We start from the raw sequence: 23,900 nt of genomic DNA on the forward strand, positions 1-23,900 counted from the left end.
GCCATGAGAGAGGGATGTTCAATCGTAAGGGATTAATTCCTGGTTGATCAAGTTCAACAGCGAAGCTGCCCTCAGTAAACTCATCTAGCCTAGAGCCAAATGGTGGGATTACTTACTTATGGAAATAATACCCTTTAACAAACAGGTCTGGGCTGAAATAACCTCTACAATATTCAAATGTCTCAAGATGCTGTTATTTACATCTGATGTATTTATAATATGTGTGTGTTTCTGTTTGTGCGTGCGAACGAACGATAATACAGACGGGTCTTTTATCTTCTCAGAATGACTAATTATCTGTATTTGTGTGCGTTTGTGTGTTTTGTTTATGTGTGTGCACTCATATCTGTAACGATAGTGTGTGAGGATGTGTGTCTCTGTGCCTGGCTGATTGCTTTGTCCATCTGACCACAATTGAAAGGGGATCTCTAGCTATCTCAGTGTCTGTGTCTCTATCTCGGTCGCTCCACCTTAAGTAGAGCTTTAGCATGCTGTTGTGTTTGTGTTGAAGCCAACAGGCACAATATATTACAGTCTAGGGCTCGCTGCTGAAAAGCCTGCTGGATCTTCTAGTGACCTGCTGTTCTTTCCTGCTTTCCTGTGTTTTTCCCCCTTCAGATTTAGATTAAAAACAAAGCTCTCTCTCACTGTTTTTTCTCCCTCTTCTTTTTCTTTTCTATTCCAACTGACAAGCCAACCCTTCAGTTTCGGGTTCTGTGCTCTCCTATAAGAAGAAAAGGGGAGTTACTGTAGATTGTTGGTGTATTTGGATGGAGGTGTGTAGTGTAGTGTTTGTATCTTGTTGGTGAAGGGACAGGGAAGGGGGGGTACTTAGGTGTAACGCTCGAGTTTCACTGCCATGTCAGTGCGCGTGGACTCTAACTGATCACAGAGCGAGAGAGTCAGAGCGAAAGGAGAGTGTGACTTTGGTTACACGAGGAGAGGAGACGGAAAGAAGGAAAAGGAGTTTGGGGATCCGTTTTACCGTGAGACTTGTAGGATGCACTGACGGACTGAGCTCTCCCAGCTGTTTCGACAGGTTCCCGTGTTGGAGAGACAGACAGAGAGGAACAGAAAGAAGAGAAAAAAGCGGGACTGGGCAGGAGTGAGGACTACTCTTTCCAGCCTTGCCTGAGCCCAGACCAGAGCAGGAGGAGAGATCTGGACTAGGCTGTGTTTCTGGTTGAGGGTAGAGGAGTGGAGGGCCAGGGGACGGGCTCTGACCTGGCCATCAAACAGACCGTGAGCATCTCCTTTCCTGGGACCATGTACCCTCAGGGCAGGCATCCGGTAAGTGACACCTCTCTATCTGAATACTGCTCAGTAACAAGGTCAGAGACTGCACTGAGGGACAGAGACATGGAACAGTTATGGTGCTTAAAGAGATTCCTTCTAACACACACACACACACACACACACACACACACACACACACACACACACACACACACACACACACACACACACACACACACACACACACACACACACACACACACACCCTCCTACCCTCCACTGTCTATCCCCTGTCACCTGCATCCAGGTGCTGTTGAGAGCAAGTTGAGAGGTAGTTGTTTGGGTGGTATAGCTGCCTCCCACTTTACTCTAGTGTGTGTGTGTTTGTCTGTCGTGTGTGTGTGTGTCCAGGAATAGCGTGTTATAAGGCAGAGGGATATGTATTCCTCTCTATTCCTCCCCCCATCCCTCCCCTCATTACTATAGTGTTGGGGACTGAAGGATGGAGCTGGAAGAGGGGGGGGGGTTTGACCACACATGCGAGAGAGACAGACACAGAGAGAGACATACAGGCATGAGGTCTAGTCGCTATAATCAGATGTGTTGTCTGTTTCTTTGTATCTGGTGCAAATGGGTCAGTGGACACTCCATTTTCAGCCTGCAACCACAGAGAATTATGGATGACATTTTCAGAAGAGGGGGCATGTGAAATCAATTATAATCACAGACAGAATGCAAATAAGTGGAATAGAATGGAAGCAAGATTGAGAGAAAACAAAGGCATTGTGAATTAGAAATTGTAATGAATAGGAGATCACACTGGAAATAGCTCAATACTCAGTCTGTTCTCTCTTTAGTCACATCAGAGGTTTTTTTCAGAGTTGTACAGTGTTTGTGATAAAGTTCAGTCCCAGATTGAGCCAAATCTAACAGATCAATACATACTTCTGCTGCCATTGGAACTTACTTCTACTGCCTGCTGGTGTAATGGGATCTACAGCACAGAGAGGGTGTGTGTGTGTGTGTGTGTGTGTGTGTGTGTGTGTGTGTGTGTGTGTGTGTGTGTGTGTGTGTGTGTGTGTGTGTGTGTGTGTGTGTGTGTGTGTGTGTGTGCGCTCACCTTGTTCTACAAATGTCTTACGAATCAATGTCTTCATATTTATTTATTTGCAAACTATCACAAATACCCAGCCGCAAGTTGCCTAGTGACTTGAGCCTACCATATGAGCTAAATGCCTTCTATGCTCGCTTCGAGGGAAGCAACACTGAACCATGCGTGAGAGCACCATCTGTTCCGGATGACTGTGTAATCACGCTCTCCGTAGCTGACGTGAGTAAGACCTTTAAACAGGTTAAAATTCACAAGGCCGCAGGGCCAGATGGATTACCAGGACACATACTCATGCTCGGATCAGCTGGCAAGTGTCTTCACTGACATTTTCAACCTCTCCCTGACCCAGTCTGTAATACCTACATATTTCAAGCAGACCACCATAGTCCCTGTGCCCAAGACCGCCAAGGTAACCTGTCTAAATGACTATTGCCCCTAGCTATTTTAGAATGAGTCTTTATGACTAAAATACATTTTAGTCTTACATGCTGACCAAACCGAACGCACGCCATCGTGCGCACGTTGATTTTGTTCACCCACACCAGAAGCGATCAGGACACACAGGTTGAAATATCAAAACAAACTCTGAACCAATTATATTAATTTGGGGACAGGTCAAAAAGCATTGAACATTTATGGCAATTTAGCTAGCTAGCTTGCTGTTGCTAGCTAATTTTCCTGGTATATAAACATTGGGTTGTTATTTTACCTGAAATGCACAAGATGCTCAACTCCGACAATTAATTCACAGATAAAACGGTAAACCAAATCTGTTTTTCTCGTCATCTCTCCTCCTTCCTTAAGGCTTCTTTTTCTTCTTTGGACTTTATATGGAGGTTGGCAACCAAATAGCATTACTACAACCTACCGGAGTGTGGACCTAAGTTCATCTTTCAATCACCCACGTATATGCTCCTAAAAACCAATGAGGAGATGGGAGAGGCCGGACTTGCAGCACGTTGAGCGTCACAAATAGAACCAATTTATATTTTAGCGCCTGGCCACGCAGAGACTCGCTGACACCCGCGAGCAGTGTGTGTGTGCAGTGATTGAATAACATGTAGGTGTAAATTTATTTAGCAATGCTCGTGTACACGACGTGAGCAGTGTGGTCAGCACGTTAGTCACATTGTAGTAATTCCATCCTTCTTAGTTTGCTATTATCAGTCGACTAAAACTCTGTCTAGTCGCTTTAGGGACTAGGGGCGTTCCATTTGATTTCCAAATTGTTTTGACATCACCCCTTTTGATTTGAATGAAACCTACAGTATACATATTTTCCCATGGTGGAAGTTGTCAGAAACTAACGTTTGGGACCTGAATACCAAAACATTTAGGAGATAGAAGTGCCCAAAAATAAAACTTGCACCCTGTCTTTTCCTACTGATAACTTTTGTATTGAGGGAAAATGGTACTTACTACGACTGTGATATGTGGTTGTCTCAACTAGCTACAGTATCTTAAGATGAATGCACTTACTGTGAGTCGATTTGGATAAAAGTGCCTTCTAAATGACCAAGATACATCCATGTCTTCATAGTTGTTTTACCTTTAATGTCAATTATCTAAAAACGTGTTTTAAAAAAAGATACAAAAATATGGATATGTTTTGGCTGATAAATGTACTAAAATGGGAATAACATTTAAATGTAAACTTTCAAATGGTAGCACAAAGATGGTTGGAAGTTCACACATTAGAGAATGTTGACTTTAATTGGAATATCAGTTGTTTGAAATCATACTGTTAATATTCCACAGGTAACCTATTGAAATCATCGAAATATAGATAATAGAATGTACATTTCCATTTAAGTTGACATTCGACAGTGGGTTGACCGGCAGCTATCTTTGTGGTAATAATTGTAAGTTAAAATTACATTTCAATGATGTACCAGCTTAATTAGTGTTCTGAAGGGATATGTCCATTCTAATATAATAATAATATATGCCATTTAGCAGACGCTTTTATCCAAAGCGACTTACAGTCATGTGTGCATACATTCTACGTATGGGTGGTCCCGGGGATCGAACCCACTACCCTGGCGTTACAAGCGCCATGCTCTACCAACTGAGCACAGTATGATTGAAATGACACTCACCCTGTATTCAGTATGTTGCACAAACACCTCAGATGATGTAAAATAAGGTCTAAGCTAAAACATTTGAGAAGATGAAGAAAATCTCACTTTGTTTAAAAAAAATAATTTACGTTATAAAGGTTAGAAAATTACAGTTTTTATTTTAGAAAAAAAATGCTTTTCAATAAATTAGAAAATAGTTTGACCAACCTGTTTGTAAGCTTTTAAATAAAATCAAGCTCAACTGTTTATCTTTTCCCGTGATGAAGATGTCCATGGTAGGGTGGTGTATGCAACATGGGTCAACTTTGAGCACCTCGATCTCCTAAATGTTTTGGCATTCAGTTCAAGAAGTCACTTTCTGACCTCTTCTACCATGGGCAAAATGTATGGAAAGTTTTGTTCAAATCAAAAGGGATGCGTTAGAAAAGTGATTGAAATCAAATGGAACTACAGGAAAGGGAGATACAACATCCGCAGAGTACGACCCTGCCTCACACAGGAAGCGGCGCAGGTCCTAATCCAGGCACTTGTCATCTCCCGTCTGGATTACTGCAACTCGCTGTTGGCTGGGCTCCCTGCCTGTGCCATTAAACCCCTTCAACTCATCCAGAACGCCGCAGCCCGTCTGGTGTTCAACCTTCCCAAGTTCTCTCACGTCACCCCGCTCCTCCGTTCTCTCCACTGGCTTCCAGTTGAAGCTCGCATCCGCTACAAGACCATGGTGCTTGCCTACGGAGCTGTGAGGGGAACGGCACCTCAGTACCTCCAGGCTCTGATCAGGCCCTACACCCAAACAAGGGCACTGTGTTCATCCACCTCTGGCCTGCTCGCCTCCCTACCACTGAGGAAGTACAGCTCCCGCTCAGCCCAGTCAAAACTGTTCGCTGCCCTGGCCCCCCAATGGTGGAACAAACTCCCTCACGACGCCAGGACAGCGGAGTCAATCACCACCTTCCGGAGACACCTGAAACCCCACCTCTTCAAGGAATACCTAGGATAGGATAAGTAATCCCTCTCACCCCACCCCCCCTAAGTTTTAGATGCACTATTGTTAAGTGACTGTCCCACTGGATGTCATAAGGTGAATGCACCAATTTGTAAGTCGCTCTGGATAAGAGCGTCTGCTAAATGACTTAAATGTAAATGTAAATGGAGGGCCGAACATGATGCCCCCATTCACATCGATGGGGCTGTAGTGGAGCGGGTTGAGAGTTTCAAGTTCCTTGGTGTTAGTGATGTGGACAAACTATCATGGTCCAAACACACCAAGAAAGCCATGAAGAGGGCACGACAACACCTTTTCCCGCTCAGGAGACTGAAAATATTTGGCATGGGTCCCCAGATCCTCAAACAGTTCTACAGCTTCACCCTCCAGAGCATCCTGACCGGTTGCATCACAGCCTGGTATGGCAACTGCTCGACATCCGAACGTAAGACGCTACAGAGGGTCGTGTGTACGGCCCAGTATATCACTGGGGCCAAGCTTCCTGCCATCCAGGACCTATATACTAAGCGCTGTCAGAGGAAGGCCCAAAAAATTGTCAGAGACTCCAGTCACCCAAGTCATAGACTGTTCTCTATGCTATCGTACGGCAATTGGTACCAGAGCACCAAGTCTAGGACCAAAAGGCTCCAAGGATCGAACCCTTTTTTTCAATTTCCACCTAAAATTACATACACAAATCTAACTGCCTGTAGCTCAGGACCTGAAGCAAGGATATGCATATTCTTGATACCATATTTGAAAGGAAACACTTTGAAGATTGTGGAAGTGTGAAATTAATGTAGGAGAACACAACACCTGGTAAAAGATAAAACATGTTTTTCATTTTTTGTTGTTCCATCATCTTTCCTTCTGAAATGAAGGGTAGTGGGTTCGATTCCCGGGACCACCCATACGAGAATGTATGCCATGACTGTATCCAGAAATATATATTATTATATTATTATATAAAAGTCTAGAAGTCTTGGTGTAATTTAGAACTTGGCCAACAGATGGCAGCAGTGTGTGTACAAAGTTTCAGACTGATCCAGTGAAGCATTACATTACTACACTATATTTTGTAACAAGTCTGCCAGGAGTTTGCCCAAATGTGCCGAATTGGTCAATTGATACATTTTCAAGAACATAACTATAGAGAACATACAAAAATGCTATGGTAATAAAAATGTATGTTTACACACATCCAGGAATGTCATAAATGATGGATAATTAGCTTCCCTACAGAAAAAAACACTAACCTTCACACATCTAGATGGCCATGCATGATGGTTGTGGAGCCACGTACAGCAGAGGTTCAAACTAGAACCCAGTTCCTACATTTGAATATAAAAATGGATTTTATAAAACAAAACTATGCTACATTTTTATCTCTGGGACCCTCAGGATGACAAATCAGAGCAAGATTACTGAATATAAGTACATTATTTACCTTCAGAGGTGGATGAATCAAACCAGTTGCCGTGATAAAAATGTTCTGTTGTTGTGCCCTCTCCTCAAACAACAGCATGGTATTTTTTTCACTGTAATAGCTACTGTAAACTGGACACTGCAGTTAAATAAACAATAATTGTTTTACGCTTTCTTAAAGACATGTCTATGAAAGTCCTGGAAAGTTTTCTGTTACTTACATCGTCATTCTAGTCACATTAGTGCACATTAGCAACAACGCCCCGGTTTAGGGACACCAATCCCGTAGTTAACAGCTTCTACCCCCAAGCCATAAGACTGCTGAATTAATCAAAATGGCCACCCAGACTATTTATATTGACATGCCCCCCCTTTGTTTTTACACTACTGCTACCCTCTGTTTATTATCTTTTTCTTTTACTATTTTTACTTTAGTTTATTTATTAAATATTTTCTTAACTCTTTCTTGAATTGCATTGTTGTTAAGGGCTTCTTAGTAAACATTTCACGGTAAAGGTGTACACCTGTATTCGGAGCATGTGACAAATAAAATTTGATTTGACCTGACAAATTGAGGCTGTTCTGAGGGCAAAAGGGGGTGCAACTCAATATTAGGAAGGTGTTCGTAACGTTTTGTGCACTTAGTGTATCTTAAACGTATGTCTGCATTCAGATATGGATTGCTGTGTTCAATATCACATACCCTTCAATTCTATGACCAGTGGACTGGGACAGGGATGCTGGTTTGATTTGCCAATTCATAGGCAAGTTCTCTGCATTTGATGCTACTAAGCCCATGAAACTGGCCCGCACGATTCTTGATATATTTAGCAAGCTTAGACTCCGTGTCATCAGAACTTGTGTACCTCGTCTATTATGTCATAGGCTCTCTTTCGGACACAGGTACATACATGTTTGTTTTCTTTTTTGTCAATGTACCTCTTCAGTGTCATAGTCAATTTGTTTATCCCTTGCTGCTGCTCAAATGGACTTCTTCCCTTCTCACATCCTTGGCTCCTCTCTCAAGAACCCAAAGGGGGGCCAGACCCATGCTTTTTAAAATGTTTGTATACTCAAGATAGTGCACTTTTATTGTTATTGTTACACAGAGCAGACATCACGTCTGCTCTGTGTAACAAAGAAGTTCACTATCTTGAGTTCATATGCATGACACATTGCAAAAACACTATGCATATTATGCATAAAACTGTCAAAATGTAATCATAATTTGTATGGGATATGGTGGCCATTGGCTAAATTTACTCCAAGGCAAACATTTTGACTATATTAGCCCACACAGCTACAAGGATGCACTTTCATGCTAGTTTTAGGACCTCATATTGAAGCTTATAGAGACCCCAACTGAAGTACAAAACAATCTTAAAACTTTATACTTTGGTTTAGATACAGGCATCATGAAACCTATAACCCAATAATTCATCTGACTTTATGAAAAACATTTTTGGGGACCTTACCACTTTTTCCATGTGGTTTCTTCTGTCAAACACTTGATGAAATGATGACCTCTTCATAAAAATTTGGCTCAACTTACCTCACTCCCCTTACATCCACTGACGAGTGACCACTTTGTCTTTACCTGTAGGGATTCACAGCATGGACTTAAATTTAACATGGTATTATATGATGTTAAACACAGAAGGAATCCTTGTAGTTTACATATTTTGGCTGTTTGATGGTGCAGGCTTTGGTGGAGGACATCAGCTCCTGCTCGCTTAGACAGTGTGTGTGTGTGTGTGTGTGTGTTGACTGTGAACACCCCCCACAGACAGTGTTGTGATAGAAGGTGTCTGGAGAGAGTTGATCAGGCCCTAGACTGATCCTGATCTGATGGGAGCAGACTCGCACAGGAGGGAACTTACCGCAGGCAGACAGGGGCAGCGTGTATGTGTGTGTCTGAGTCTGTATCTGTCTGTGTGTGTATGTGGCAGGGACAGAGAGCCTACTTACTGCTCCACCTGGGTGCCATTGCCATGTTGCAGCACTGCCTGGCACTGTGCATATGCGTGTAGGCATGTGTGTGCTTGTGTATGCAACTGTGCATTCTGTTCTTTGGCAGAACTGGAGTGGAGAGGCAACGGAAAGGTTCATGCTCCCCACATGACTATTCAGAGTCTGCAGAAAGGAGCTTTTCACAAACTGTGCTTTTAACTATTAGTAATCTCTCACTTCCCCAGTAAATCTGGCCTTGTGTGTCTCCTGAACGTTAGGCCCGTATAAATACTATAGCTGGCTCCTGTCTGTACTGGGTCTGTCCTCACTCTTCTAGGCCTCTAAAGGCAACAGCCAATTAAACAAACCAACACACAAATCACATATGTTCCCTTAATGGGGGTAATGGGGGTAGGGCGCACGGTGGCGTTAACTCTGTCTCGCTGTTGTGCAGTTCGCTTGTTTTCCTCTGGACACATCTGTATTGTTGGGCTTGTTTTTCTGTTTGTACAGCCATACTTTAATGAAATACATGTACAGTACCAGTCAAAAGTTTGGACACACCTACTCATTCCAAAGTTTTTTTTTTTTTTTTTGACTGTTTTCTACGTTGTAGAATAATAGTGAAAACATCAAACTATGAAATAACACACATGGAATCATGTAGTAACCAAAAAAGTGTTCAACAAATCAAAATAAATGTTATATTTGAGATTCTTCAAATATTTGCACACTCTTGGCATTCTCTAAACCAGCTTCACGAGGTAGGTACCTGGAATGCATTTCAATTAACAGGTGTGCCTTGATAAAAGTTAATTTGTGGAATGTATATCCTTCTTAATGCGTTTGAGCCAATCAGTTGTGTTTTGAAAAGGTAGGGGTGGTATACAGAAGATAGCCCTATTTGGTAAAAGACCATTTTATGGCAAGAACAGCTCAAATAGGCAAAGAGAAATGACAGTCCATCATTACTTTAAGACATGAAGGTGAGTCAGTTCGGAAAATTTCAAGAACTTTGAAAGTTTCTTCATCGCAAAAACCATCAAGTGCTATGATGAAACTGGCTCTCATGACGACCGCAACAGGAAAAGAAGATCTAGAGTTATCTCTGCTGCAGAGGATAAGTTCATTAGAGTTACAAACTCAGACATTTTATACCAAATAAATGCTTCACAGAGTTCAAGTAACAGACACATCTCAACATCATCTATTCAGAGGAGATTGCATGAATCAGGCCTTCATGGTCAAATTCCTGCAAATAAACCACTACTAAAGGACACAAATAATAAGACGAGACTTGCTTGGGCCAAGAAACATGAGCAATGGACATTAGACCAGTGGAAATATGTCCTTTGGTCTGATGAGTCCAAATGTGCAATTGTAAAAAATTCCAACCGCTGTGTCTTTGTGAGACGCAGAGTAGGTGAACAGATGATCTCTGCATGTGTGGTTCCCACTGTGAAGCATGGAGGAGGAGGTGTGATGATGTGGGGGTGCTTTACTGGTGACACTGTCTGTGATTTATTTAGAATTCAAGGCACTCTTAACCAGCATGGATACCACAGCATTCTGCAGCGATATGCCATCCCATCTGGTTTGCGCTTAGTGGGACGATCATTTGTTTTTCAACAGGACAATGACCAAACACACCTCCAGGCTGTGTAAAGGCTATTTGACCAAGAAGGAGAGTGATGGAGTGCTGCATCAAATGACCAGGCCTCCACAATCACCCAACCTCAACCCAATTGAGATGGTTTGGGATGAGTTTGAACACAGAGTGAAGGAAAAGCAGTGCTCAGCTCAGCATATGTGGGAACTCCTTCAAGACTGTTGGAAAGGCATTCCAGGTGAAGCTGGTTGAGAAAATGCCAAGAGTGTGCAAAGCTGTCATCAAGGCAAAAAGTGGCTCCTTTGAGGAATTTTAAATATAAAATCTATTTTGATTTGTTTAACACTTTTTTTGTTTACTACATGATTCCATATGTGTTATTTCAATGTTTTGATGTCTTCACTATTATTCTACAATGTAGAAAATAGTAAAAATAAAGAAAAACCCTTGAATGAGTAGGTGTGTCCAAACATTTGACTGGTACTGTACATAGTCTTCTTCATCCATGCTGTTACCTGATTTCTTTTTCTCCAATCCAAGATGGCGTAGCAGTCAGACGTCTTTGTCCTGTCGTGTCCCTTGTATATATAATTTTACATCTTTTTCGTTGCATATCCCTTAAAATATTTTGCTAAACCTCAACATCTAAATACTCTCCTGCAACCCGCCTCACCCAATGTGGAGTGGACCTGCTTTTTTCTGAAGTATTTCTATTTACTTCGGATCTGGAATCCCTCAACTGAAGCTAGCCAGCTAACTACCTACCAGCTATCAGTCAGCAAACCATTGCCAGCGGTCATCAGCTAACCTTCAGCTCGGAAAGCTCTCGTCAGTTCGAACAACGTGACTCTAACCAGAGCATAACGGACCTGTTATTTTTATCCCCGGATTCCTACCGCAAACTGAACATTTTCATCTGGATCTTCACAACTAGCTAACCGCAATCCCGGATGACTACTCCTGGCTAACGTTTCCATCCCAGAGCATGCACCAATTAGCTTGAAGCTAGCCCGGCCAGGGCTCCTGTGCTACCACCGAAGTATACTCTTGGGCTACAATATCCGGACCCCTTATCCAGCCGGTACGGGGCATGGAACCCCGCAGATCCCCTACGACTGGAATACCGACATAATCTGCCCGAGGACCTCAACAGGACCCTCAGGCGCAACGCCCGCTGAAGGCCCATTATGCTAACCAGCTAGGCCTGCTAACTAGCTAGAGCTACTTGGAACCTTACTAATTCCATGACTGGTCTATCGACGTCACCGCACGAAGAGGCAAAAACGGACTTACCCTCACCGTGACGTCCCCCAAAGGCTAACTTTCTAGCCCCTGCTATCTGCTTGCTTGCTAACCCAGTCTGCTAACTGCTAGCTTGCCTGCCCGGTCTGCTAACTGCTAGCCCTTGCTAACTGCTTGCTAACCCGGTCTGCTAACTGCTAGCCCCTGCTAACTGTTTGCTAACCCGGCCTGAATCTGCTAGTTTGCCCCGGTCTACTAACTGGGGCGGCAGTGGTTAGAACGCTGAACTAGGAACCGGAAGGTTGCAAGTTCAAACCCCCGAGCTGACAAGGTACAAATCTGTCGTTCTGCCCCTGAACAGGCAGTTAACCCACTGTTCCTAGGCCGTCATTGAAAATAAGAATTTATTCTTAACTGACTTGCCTAGTTAAATAAAGGTAAAATAAAATAAAAAATAAAAAACTGCTAGCTGCCGGCCTGCTAACTGCCAGCTTACCTGCCCGGTCTGTAACTGCTTTCTTGCTAATCCGGCCTGCTAACTGCTAGCTTGTTTATCCCCAGCCTACTAACTGTAAGCTTGTTAGCATCGGTCCGCTAACTGTCTGAATCGCCGTGTCCCTCACTAGACCCATATGTTCACTTGGCTACGCATGCCTCTCTCTAATATCAATATGCCTTGTCCATTACTGTCCTGGTTAGTGATTACTGTCTTATTTCACTGTAGAGCTTCTAGCCCTGCTCAATATGTCTTAACCAACCATGTTGTTCCACCTCCTACATATGCGATGACATCACCTGGTTTCAAACATCTCTAGAGACTATATCTCTCTCTTCATTACTCAATGCCTAGGTTTACCTCCAGATGTCTTAGCCGTGTCTGAATCCTGGCTTAGAAAAACCACCAAAAACCCTGAAATCTCCATTGCTAACTATAACGTTTTCCGCCAAGATAGAACTGCCAAAGGAGGCGGTGTTGCAATCTACTGCAAATATATCCTGCAGAGTTCTGTATTACTATCTAAGTCTGTACCCAAACATTTTGAGCTTCTACTTCTAAAAATTCACCTTTCCAGAAACAAGTCTCTCACTGTTGCCGCTTGCTATAGACCTCCCTCTGCCACCAGCTGTGCCCTCGATACCATATGTGAATTGATTGCCCCCCAACTATCTTCTGAGCTTGTGCTACTAGGTGACCTAAACTGGGTCATGCTTAACACCCCGGCCATCCTACAAACTAAGCTTGATGCCCTCAATCTCACACAAATTATCAATGAACCTACCAGGTACAACCCCAAATCAGTAATCACGGGCACCCTCATAGATGTCATCCTAACTAATTCTGCTGTTTTCAATCAAGATCTCAGCGATCACTGCCTCATTGCCTGCATCCGTAATGTGTCTGCGACCAAACGACCACCCCTCATCACTGTCAAACGCTCCCTAAAACACTTCTGCGAGCAGGCCTTTCTAATTGACCTGGCCGGGGTATCCTGGAATGACATTGACCTCATCTCGTCAGTAGATGATGCCTGGCTATTCTTTAAAAGTGCCTTCCTCACCATCTTAAATAAGCATGCCCCTCTCAAAAAAAATTGAACTAGGAATAGATATAGTCCTTGGTTCACTCCAGACCTGTCTGCCCTTGACCAGTACAAAAACATCCTGTGGCGTTCTGCATTAGCATCGAATAGCCCCCGTGATATGCAACTCTTCAGGGAAGTTAGGAACAAATATACACAGGCAGTTAGAAAAGCTTTTGCAAGCTTTTTCAAACAGAAATTTGCATCCTGTAGTACTAACTCAAAAAAGTTATGGGACACTGTAAAGTCCATGGAGAATAAGAGCACCTCCTCCCAGCAGCCCACTGCTCTGAGGCTAGGAAACACTGTCACCACCGATAAATCCACTATAATTGAGAATTTCAATAAGCATTTCTCTACGGCTGACCATGCTTTCCACATGGCTACCCCTACCCCGGTCAACTGCCCGGGACCCTTCACAGCAACCCGCCAAAGCCCCCACCATTTCTCCTTTACCCAAATCCAGATAGCTGGTGTTCTGAAAGAGCTGCAAAATCTGGACCCCTACAAATCAGCCGGGCTAGACAATCTGGACACTCTCTTTCTAAAATGATCTGCCGAAATTGTTGCAACCCCTATTACTAGCCTCTTCAACCTCTATTTCGCATCGTCTGAGATTCCCAAAGATTGGAAAGCTGCCACGTCATCCCCCTCTTCAATGGGGTGACACTCTCTAGACCCAAACTGCTACAGATCTATATCTATCCTACCCTGTCTTTCTAAGGTCTTCGAAAACCAAGTTAACAAACAGATTACTGACCATTTCGAATCCCACCATACCTTCTCCGCTATGCAATCTGGTTTCAGAGCTGGTCATGGGTGCACCTCAGCCACGCTCAAGGTTCTAAACGACATCATAACCGCCATCGATAAGAGACATTACTGTGCAGCCATATTCATCGACCTGGCCAAGGCTTTCGACTCTGTCAATCCCAACATTCTTATTGGCAGACTCGACAGCCTTGGTTTCTCAAATGATTGCCTTGCCTGGTTTACCAACTACTTCTCTGATAGAGTTCAGTGTGTCAAATCGGAGGGCCTGTTTTCCGGACCTCTGACAGTCTCTATGGGTGTGCCACAGGGTTCAATTCTCGGGCTGACTCTATTTTCTGTCTACATCAATGATGCTGCTCTTGCTGCTGGTGATTCTCTGATCCACCTCTACGCAGACGACAAAATTCTGTATACTTCTGGCCCCTCCTTGGACACTGTGTTAACTAACCTCCAGACGAGCTTCAATGCCATTACAACCCTCCTTCCGTGGCCTCCAACTGCTCTTAAACGCAAGTCAAACTAAATGCATGCTATTCAACCGATCACTGCCCTCACCTGCTCGCCCGTCCAGTACTCTGGACGGCTCTGACATAGAATAAGTGGACAACTACAAATACCTGGGTGTCTGGTTAGACTGTAAACTCTCCTTCCAGACTCACATTAAGCATCTCCAATCCAAAATTAAATCTAGAATCGGCTTCCTATATCGCAACAAAGCATCCTTCACTCATGCTACCAAACATACCCTCGTAAAACTGACCATCCTACCGATCCTCGACTTCGGTGATGTCATCTATAAAATAGCCTCCAACACACTACTCAACAAACTGGATGCAGTCTATCACAGTGTCATCCGTTTTGTCACCAAAGCCCCATACACTACCCACCATTGCGACCTGTACGCTCTCGTTGGTTGGCCCTCGCTTCATACTCGTTGCCAAACCCACTGGCTACAGGTTATCTACAAGTCTCTGCTAGGTAAAGCCCCGCCTTATCTCAGCTCACTGGTCACCATAGCAGCACCCACTCGTAGCACGCGCTCCAGTAAGTATATCTCATTGGTCACCCCCAAAGCCAATTCCTCCTTTGGTTGTCTTTCCTTCCAGTTCTCTGCTGCCCATGACTGGAACGAATTGCAAAAATCTCTGAAGCTGAAGACTCACATCTCCCTCACTAGCTTTAAGCACCAGCTGTCAGAGCAGTTTACAGATCACTGCACCTGTACATAGCCCATCTGTAAACAGCCCATCTATCTACCTATCTCATCCCCATACTGGTATTTATTTATTTATTTTGCTCCTTTGCACCCCAGTATCTGTACCTGCACATTCATATTCTGCCGATCTACCATTCCAGTGTTTAATTGCTATATTGTAATTCCTTCGCCATCATGGCCAATTTATTTCCTTAACTTACCTCATTTGCACTCACTGTATATAGACTTTTTGTTATCTTTTGTTCTACTGTATTATTGACTGTGTTTTGTTTATTCCATGTGTAACTCTGTGTTGTTGTATGTGTCAAATTTCTACACTTTATCTTGGCCAGGTCGCTGTTGCAAATGAGAACATGTTCTCAACTCGCCTACCTGGTTAAATAAAGGTGAAATAAATCAAAAATAAATGGCAAACAGGTTCTAAATCAGTTATGAACACATCAATCCAGATTAACTGGTCTCTGTTCTGCAATCTCATCACTCATTCTCTCCTCAGTCAAGGCCTGACCATGGTTTGGAACCACTCCAAACCCTCTTTTCATCGCCAATCCCTCCATTTATAATCCAGAATTGGATGGCAGAGGCTTTTGCCTCTCACCACAATGGAGAGCCACCATCTCCAAATGGTTTTCTATTGTGACTGACTGGCAGCCTGGCTAGTGCCCTGGTATCAACACCTTCAAGCGTTAAATGAGGGCTCCGCTCCAGCTAAGATGCTGCTTGCCTGGAAATGTGAGGAATCGAAAGAGGTGTGTGTCTGTTTTAGGGCTTTGGTGGGTGTGATCCGCCCCCTTACCACAGCCAGTCCTAGTCCCTACAAAGCATCGCCTCCTGGAGAGCCCTGAGCCAACTATCAGACAGACCCAGACCAATTGGATGCTGAGGAGAGAGAGAGAGAGAGAGAGAGAGAGAGAGAGAGAGAGAGAGAGAGAGAGAGAGAGAGAGAGAGAGAGAGAGAGAGAGAGAGAGAGAGAGAGAGAGAGAGAGAGAGAGAGAGAGAGAGAGAGAGAGAGAGAGAGAGAGAGAGAGAGAGAGAGAGAGAGAGAGAGAGAGAGAGAGAGAGAGAGAGAGAGAGAGAGAGAGAGAGAGAGAGAGAGAGAGAGAGAGAGAGAGAGAGAGAAGCACACACAGTGGCAGAATACCCAACCATTGTGACTGACCCAAAATGAAAGAAAGCTTTGACGATGTAACGACTCAGTGAGCATGGCCTTGCTATTGAGAGAGGACACCATATGCAGACCTTGCTCTCAAGAGAAAACAGGCTGCCCACAAATTTCGGTGGAAACTGAGCTGCACTTCCTAACCTCCTGCCAAATGTATGACCATATTCGAGAGACATATTTCCCTCAGATTACACAGACCCACAAAGAATTCCACAACAAATATATTGGGTAAAATACCACAGTGTGCCATCACAGCACAAGATAAGGGCAACCAGTGAAGAACAAACACCATTGTAAATACAACCCATATTTATGTTTTTTTTGTCTTCCCTTTTGCACTTGAACTATTTGCACATCATTATAACACAGTACATAGCCATAATGACATTTGAAATGGCTCTATTCCTTTGAAACTTGTAGAATGTTTACTGTTGATTTTTGATCGTGTATTTAACTTTAATTGAGAGAGAGAGTGAGAGAGAGAGAGGCAAGTTACTGCTCTGAGGGTGGCTATAGGCAATGATGTACAGGGCCAGAGGTGACAAAGAGAACGAGAACCAGTAGCAGATATAGATATAGGCGGCACGGGGCGCCCGCACCCAAAAATTTGAATGGTGACATTTGCGCAATTGGTTTTCTATCGCTCATTTGCACGTCACGTCAATGATAACATGTCACCGTGTGGGACTCTGGGTCAATTAACCTTGTTGGACTGGGTACCCTGATTCTAGTTTTGTGAGCTAGGCAGGCTACTGCCTGGGAAGGTCTCCCACTCAGAAGTACGAGATGGGGCGGGGGTAGGTTGACCTCAGATCTCCCCACTGGAAGCCCGAAGTAGGGTGGACGGGGGAATCTATCAAATAGTGCACTTCTAATTTCGTACAGTACTAATGCAATTAGTAAAATAAGTCACTATGAAATGCTACCAAATAAACCAAAATTAATTCATCATACTGTGAATATATTGTTGCATTTTTTTCTGGTTTGTGCAAAGTCGTTAAGAATCATATAAAACCAGTCTGCACACCACCACCACCATAAGCTAGAACCACCACTGACGAGAACACGCACACACATATCCCCTACATCCGGGATCATATTAACACTTCCCTCCTACACTTGGTACTCTTCATCTATTCATGTGCCTTTACCCTAAATATTTCACCAGCTAATGATTATTTCATACCCCTCAGAACGTCTCTCTCCTGAGACAGAGTGAGAAAGACATAGAGATGGAAAGCGAGAGCGATAGAGAGGAAGGGAAGGATAGGCAAAGAGAGAGGAAGCGGACGGCAGAACAGAAAGTGTGCTATAGAGCAGAGAGAAGCTCTGCAGTCGGTTTCCCCTACCTCCCATGCTGCGGCTGCCAGCGCAGAAACACCAGCCTAAATTGAATGTTTCCCCCAGTGATTGATAGACAGATGAGGGGGAAGGAGGACTGTGGCCCGGCTGCTGGCTCTGTACTGTTATGTGATCTCCTGGCCCAGTCCCCCCCCCCCCCCCACACACCCATAGATAATCCTTCTTAATTTTCGGCTCGCCCTGCTCTGGATCCTCTAAATTGTGATTGACTGCAGTTGTCCCACATAGCTGGTCTGTCTGTTTTCCCACTCCCTCCCTTCCCTCCTCTCCTAGATTAACCAGATCAGTTTGAGTTTTCGGATCCCCCATGCTGTCTGACACCACCAGGGCCAAACACTCTTAGATAAACAGGTTATTTGGCGTTCCCCATAGGAGAAGGGGTTCTACTCTGTGGAAATGGTTTTACCTCGAAACAATAATTGTTTTTCAAAGGGTTCTGTCATTGGGAACAGCTGAAAAACCCTTTTAGGAGTCTAGTATTCCCCTGGCTGTGTGTTGGCGACCCCCCCCTCTGTCTGAGCTGCCATCTGTCATATGCCAGGCCAAACCCCAAACTCAAGGCTCATCCAGGACCAGTCATGGAGGGCCCTGAGCTCTGAGAACAGACCACGCTGGGTCTATAGTCATGCCTCATGTCTGAGTCAACCACAATCTGACCCATACAGAAAACCTGACTCACTTTGAGGAATGTGTTATTGTGAGTGAGGGCTTATGTAAAATGGACAGTAGTCAGTCTGGACTGTAGTTTGTGGTGGTCCAGTGTCTAGTCAGATGGTTTGTTAGAGTGCAGTAGGAAGATATGCCATCTCTTCTCTATCTCCCGCCCCTGCGTGTGTTTGTCAGACCAGTGTGATGTGAATCAAGGTCAGTGGGGATTCGTCGGCAGCCGCCTCTTCCCCTTCCCCCTTAGGGGTTGTGTACTGAGTTAAGCCTGTCTGTCCAGCCAGCCGACACCCAGCCACAGCACTAGGCTAGCTGCTCAGCCCGCAGCTTAATTACTGAAAAGCCCACAGTGTCTGACCTCCACCGTTAGCCTAATTGAAATTTAATTGAATTTTCCTTGTCTAGACTAATTAAGCTCCTACTGAAACCGCCAATATTTTAGCCACCTAGCCTAGCTAGCCTCTGGACGACCAGGACGCACATCCTATGGTGTGGGAAGAGAGGAAAGAAAGGGGGAGGAAAGAGGTAGAGCTGAGGAAGGCAAAGGGGAGAGGTCTGGTATTGGCTCTCAGGGGTGGGTGTGGTGAGAAAGAGAGATGGAGTGAGAGAATGAGAGGAGGGAGAGAGAGATTGACAGAGTGGTGCAGACTAAAGTGAGGTCTGGAGTGTGAGGTTAGCAGCCTACGCCACTGACCTGGAGCATGTGGTTAAATAACACTGAGCAGTGGCACTCATCATCTGCCTAACATCAGTTCTGTGTGTGTGTGTCTGGCATTGTCCCAGGCTTGTTGTGTGCAGCCCCATTTAGTACAAGGGCTTGCTGTGTGTGCATATATACAAAGTACCAGTAAAGGGTTAAGACACACCTACTCATTCAAGGGTTTTTCTTTATTTTTACTATTTTCTACATTGTAGAATAATAGTGAAGACATCACAACTATGAAATAACACATATGGAATCACGTAGTAACCAAAAAAGTGTTAAACAAATCAAAATATATTTTTTATTTGATAATCTTCAAAGTAGCCACCCTTTGCCTTGATGACAGCTTTGCACACTCTTGGCATTCTCTCAACCAGCTTCACCTGGAATGCTTTTCCAACAGTCTTGAAGGAGTTACCACATATGCTGAGCACTTGTTGGCTGCTTTTCCTTCTTTCTATGGCGCAACTCATCCCAAACTATCTCAATTGGGTTGAGGTTGGGTGGTTGTGGAGGCCAGGTCATCTGATGCAGCACTCTATCTCTCCTTCTTGGTCAAATAGCCCTTACACAGCCTGGAGGTGTGTTGAGTCATTTTCCTGTTGAAAAACAAATGATCGTCCCACTAAGCGCAAACCAGATGGGATGGAGTATCGCTGCAGAATGCTATGGAAGTCATGCTGGTTAAGTGTGCCTTGAATTCTAAATAAATCACAGACAGTGTCACCAGCAAAGTGTCCCCACACCATCGCACCTCCTCCTCTATGCTTCACGGTGGGAACCCCTCATGCGGAGGTCATCCGTTCACATACATATAGAGGTGTGGAACCAAAAATCTCAAATTTGGACTCATCAGACCAAATTTCCATGTATGCATGCATGTGTGTCAGTAGTATGTCCCTCCCTCATGACAGTTCCAACCCCTCAGCTATAAATACCAGGTCACAATAACCCCCAATGGACCTTGTCACTCAGATTCATATCACCACAATCCCTTCTCCAAACCCCTGAAAACTCCACTAGCATCCATGTTTTTTTCCTTTGCATCTAAAACAACAACATCCTTGATGTGTTTGTGTTTCCCCAACTACACAGCGAGTAGAACAACACCCAAAGTGCTTCAGACAGGCTCTTGGGGGAAGCAGGGTTCTCCTGGGAGGTGTTTGTTGAGATTCTTTGCTTTTAGCAGGTGAAAGACAGTGCCATTTTAATGGTTGTGATTCACCATAAGTTATTCATTTGACGCTTTCCCTTCCTCAGTGCTTTGTAGGCAGGAATACATTATCCAAGAGTATCCTGGCAGAGGAGAGAGGAGAGAAGAGGAGAGAGGGATGCTAATGTTGTGTGAGAGGAGGAGTGAGACGGAGTCATTAAGAGCGAGAGAGAGAGAGGAGGATGACAGAGGAGAGAAGAGATGCCAGGAGAGCGAGTGTTTGTGAAAGAGAGGGGGGTGGAGTGAGAGATGAAGAGAGCAAGTGCAGTGTTTTTTATGGTGTGTGTTGAAGTGACCTTACTCTGCCTTCTTCTTTCCTCTCCTTTCTTTTCTCTCCCCCAGGTCCCTATTCAGCCTGGCCAGTCTTTCAAGTTCACAGTCCTGGAGACCCTGGACCGCATCAAGGAGGAGTTCCAGTTCCTCCAGGCTCAGTACCACAGGTGCTGTATACTCACTCACTAGCCTCCATCCATAGACTCCATTACAGATAGGATATACAGTGGGGCAAAAAAGTATTTAGTCAGCCACCATTTGTGCAAGTTCTCCCACTTAAAAAGATGAGAGAGGCCTGTAATTTTCATCATAGGTACACTTCAACTATGACAGACAAAATGAGGGAAAAAAATCCAGAAAATCACATTGTAGGATTTTTTATGAATTTATTTGTAAATTATGGTGGAAAACAAGTATTTGGTCACCTACAAACAAGCAAGATTTCTGGCTCTCACAGACCTGTAACTTCTTCTTTAAGAGGCTCCTCTGTCCTCCACTCGTTACCTGTATTAATGGCACCTGTTTGAACTTGCTATCAGTATAAAAGACACCTGTCCACAACCTCAAACAGTCAAACTCCAAACTCCACTATGGTCAAGACCAAAGAGCTGTCAAAGGACACCAGAAACAAATTGTAGACCTGCACCAGGCTGGGAAGACTGAATCTGCAATAGTAGGTAAGCAGCTTGGTTTGAAGAAATCAACTGTGGGAGCAATTATTAGGAAATGGAAGACATACAAGACCACTGATAATCTCCCTCGATCTGGGGCTCCACGCAAGATCTCACCCCGTGGAGTCAAATTGATCACAAGAATGGTGAGCAAAATTCCCAGAACCACACGGGGGGACCTAGTGAATAACCTGCAGAGAGCTGGAACCAAAGTAACAAAGCCTACCATCAGTAACACACTACGCCGCCAGGGACTCAAATCCTGCAGTGCCAGACGTGCCCTCTGCTTAAGCCAGTACATGTCCAGGCCAGTCTCAAGTTTGCTAGAGAGCATTTGGATGATCCAGAAGAAGATTGGGAGAATGTCATATGGTCAGATGAAACCAAAATATAACTTTTTGGTAAAAACTCAACTCGTCGTGTTTGGAGGACAAAGAATGCTGAATTGCATCCAAAGAACACCATATCTACTGTGAAGCATGGGGGTGGAAACATCATGCTTTGGGGCTGTTTTTCTGCAAAGGGACCAGGATGACTGATCAGTGTAAAGGAAAGAATGAATGGGGCCATGTATCGTGAGATTTTGAGTGAAAACCTCCTTCCATCAGCAAGGGCATTGAAGATGAAACGTGGCTGGGTCTTTCAGCATGACAATGATCCCAAACACACCGCCCGGGCAACGAAGGAGTGGCTTCGTAAGAAGCATTTCAAGGTCCTGGAGTGGCCTAGCCAGTCTCCAGATCTCAAGCCAATAGAAAATCTTTGGAGGGAGTTGAAAGTCCGTGTTGCCCAGCAACAGCCCCAAAACATCACTACTCTAGAGGAGATCTGCATGGAGGAATGGGCCAAAATACCAGCAACAGTGTGTGAAAACCTTGTGAAGACTTACAGAAAACGTTTGACCTCTGTCATTGCCAACAAAGGGTATATAACAAAGTATTGAGATAATATTTTGTTATTTACCAAATACTTACTTTCCACCATAATTTGCAAATAAATTCATTAAAAATCCTACAATGTGATTTTCTGGATTTTTTTTCCCCCCTCATTTTGTCTGTCATAGATGAAGTGTACCTATGATGAAAATTACAGGCCTCTCTCATCTTTTTAAGTGGGAGAACTTGCACAATTGGTGGCTGACTAAATACATTTTTGCCCCACTGTACACACCACCCTCCATCTTAACCCATGCAGGCCTACATTTACATTACATTTACATTTAAGTCATTTAGCAGACGCTCTTATCCAGAGCGACTTACAATTGGTGCATTCACCTTATGACATCCAGTGGAACAGTCACTTTACAATAGTGCATCTAAATCTTAAGGGGGGGGGGGGGTGAGAGGGATTACTTATCCTATCCTAGGTATTCCTTAAAGAGGTGGGGTTTCAGGTGTCTCCGGAAGGTGGTGATTGACTCCGCTGTCCTGGCGTCGAGAGGGAGTTTGTTCCACCATTGGGGGGCCAGAGCAGCGAACAGTTTTGACTGGGCTGAGAGGGAGCTGTAATTCCTCAGTGGTAGGGAGGCGTGCAGGCCAGAGGTGGATGAACGCAGTGCCCTTGTTTGGGTGTAGGGCCTGATCAGAGCCTGGAGGTACTGAGGTGCCGTTCCCCTCACAGCTCCGTAGGCAAGCACCATGGTCTTGTAGCGGATGCGAGCTTCAACTGGAAGCCAGTGGAGAGAACGGAGGAGCGGGGTGACGTGAGAGAACTTGGACTACATAGACTCTATAGCCACACTCTTAACTTGAGGTCTACATATGTAACTTAAATCTTCATACAAGTTTCTCATAAACATCAATATACACGATTGTAGTAAAAGTCTGTGCTTCCCATGTATCCGTGTGTCTGAAGATAGGAGACGGAGGATTGTGTCCTATATGAATTCTACCAATTAAGGTGCCTCGGGGGATAACAGTCCCTCCTCCTCTCTCCAAAGGACTGAGAGAGCCCCCTGGGAAACACTGCTGCTGCTCTACTTATTAGTCTGGGAATTATTACACAGGCTACATTAGACATCAGCCGTAATTGTATTGTATGTGTATGTGTAAGCCAAGGACAGGTGCAGTGAACTATATGGTTGTTATAGCACAGTCATACCATATGCAGGTACAGATTCTAACCTTATCCGTCTCACTCTTAATGACACAGTGGCAGGGTGTTAGCCTGGTCCCAGATCTGTTTGTGCTGTTTTGCCAACTTCTATATCTTTGTCATGCATTGACAGGACAGTACAAACACCAGGGTGGCAGGGTGTGGTGATATGGGTCTATACTCCATATCATAGCAGAGTGATGGTGTGTTTCATCAGAGAGATAGTCTAAGTAGAGTTGACCTGCAGTGACCTTGGTGCTGGGAGCCCAGCCTCACAGCATGAGCTGAGTACTCATGGCCATATCTCTCTCGGTCACAGCTCTGTGAACAGTGTGCTGAAACTAACATTGTTCTCCCCACTGCAGCCTGAGACTCATCGGTCTCACTGTCTGATCGATCTAGATCCATAACCTCTTTTCAGCTTTGACACGAAGGAGAGATTCAGGTGGGGCTGCAGAGTAGACCAATACGGTTGGCCATAGTGTATGTCCTGCACTTGATCAGATTGTTGACCTGTGTGTGTGTTTGGTTGTTTGTCTGTGTTTTCTG

General features: G+C 44.4%; 1 pseudogene; it reads left to right on the forward strand.

Moving 5' to 3' along the window:
• The first annotated feature begins 498 nt into the window (after positions 1 to 498).
• Positions 499 to 23,900, forward strand: part of LOC123997056 — a 107,922-nt pseudogene continuing 84,520 nt past the window's right edge.

This window comes from Oncorhynchus gorbuscha, linkage group LG15, assembly GCF_021184085.1.
Source record: "Oncorhynchus gorbuscha isolate QuinsamMale2020 ecotype Even-year linkage group LG15, OgorEven_v1.0, whole genome shotgun sequence".
Classification (NCBI taxonomy): Eukaryota; Metazoa; Chordata; class Actinopteri; order Salmoniformes; family Salmonidae; genus Oncorhynchus; species Oncorhynchus gorbuscha.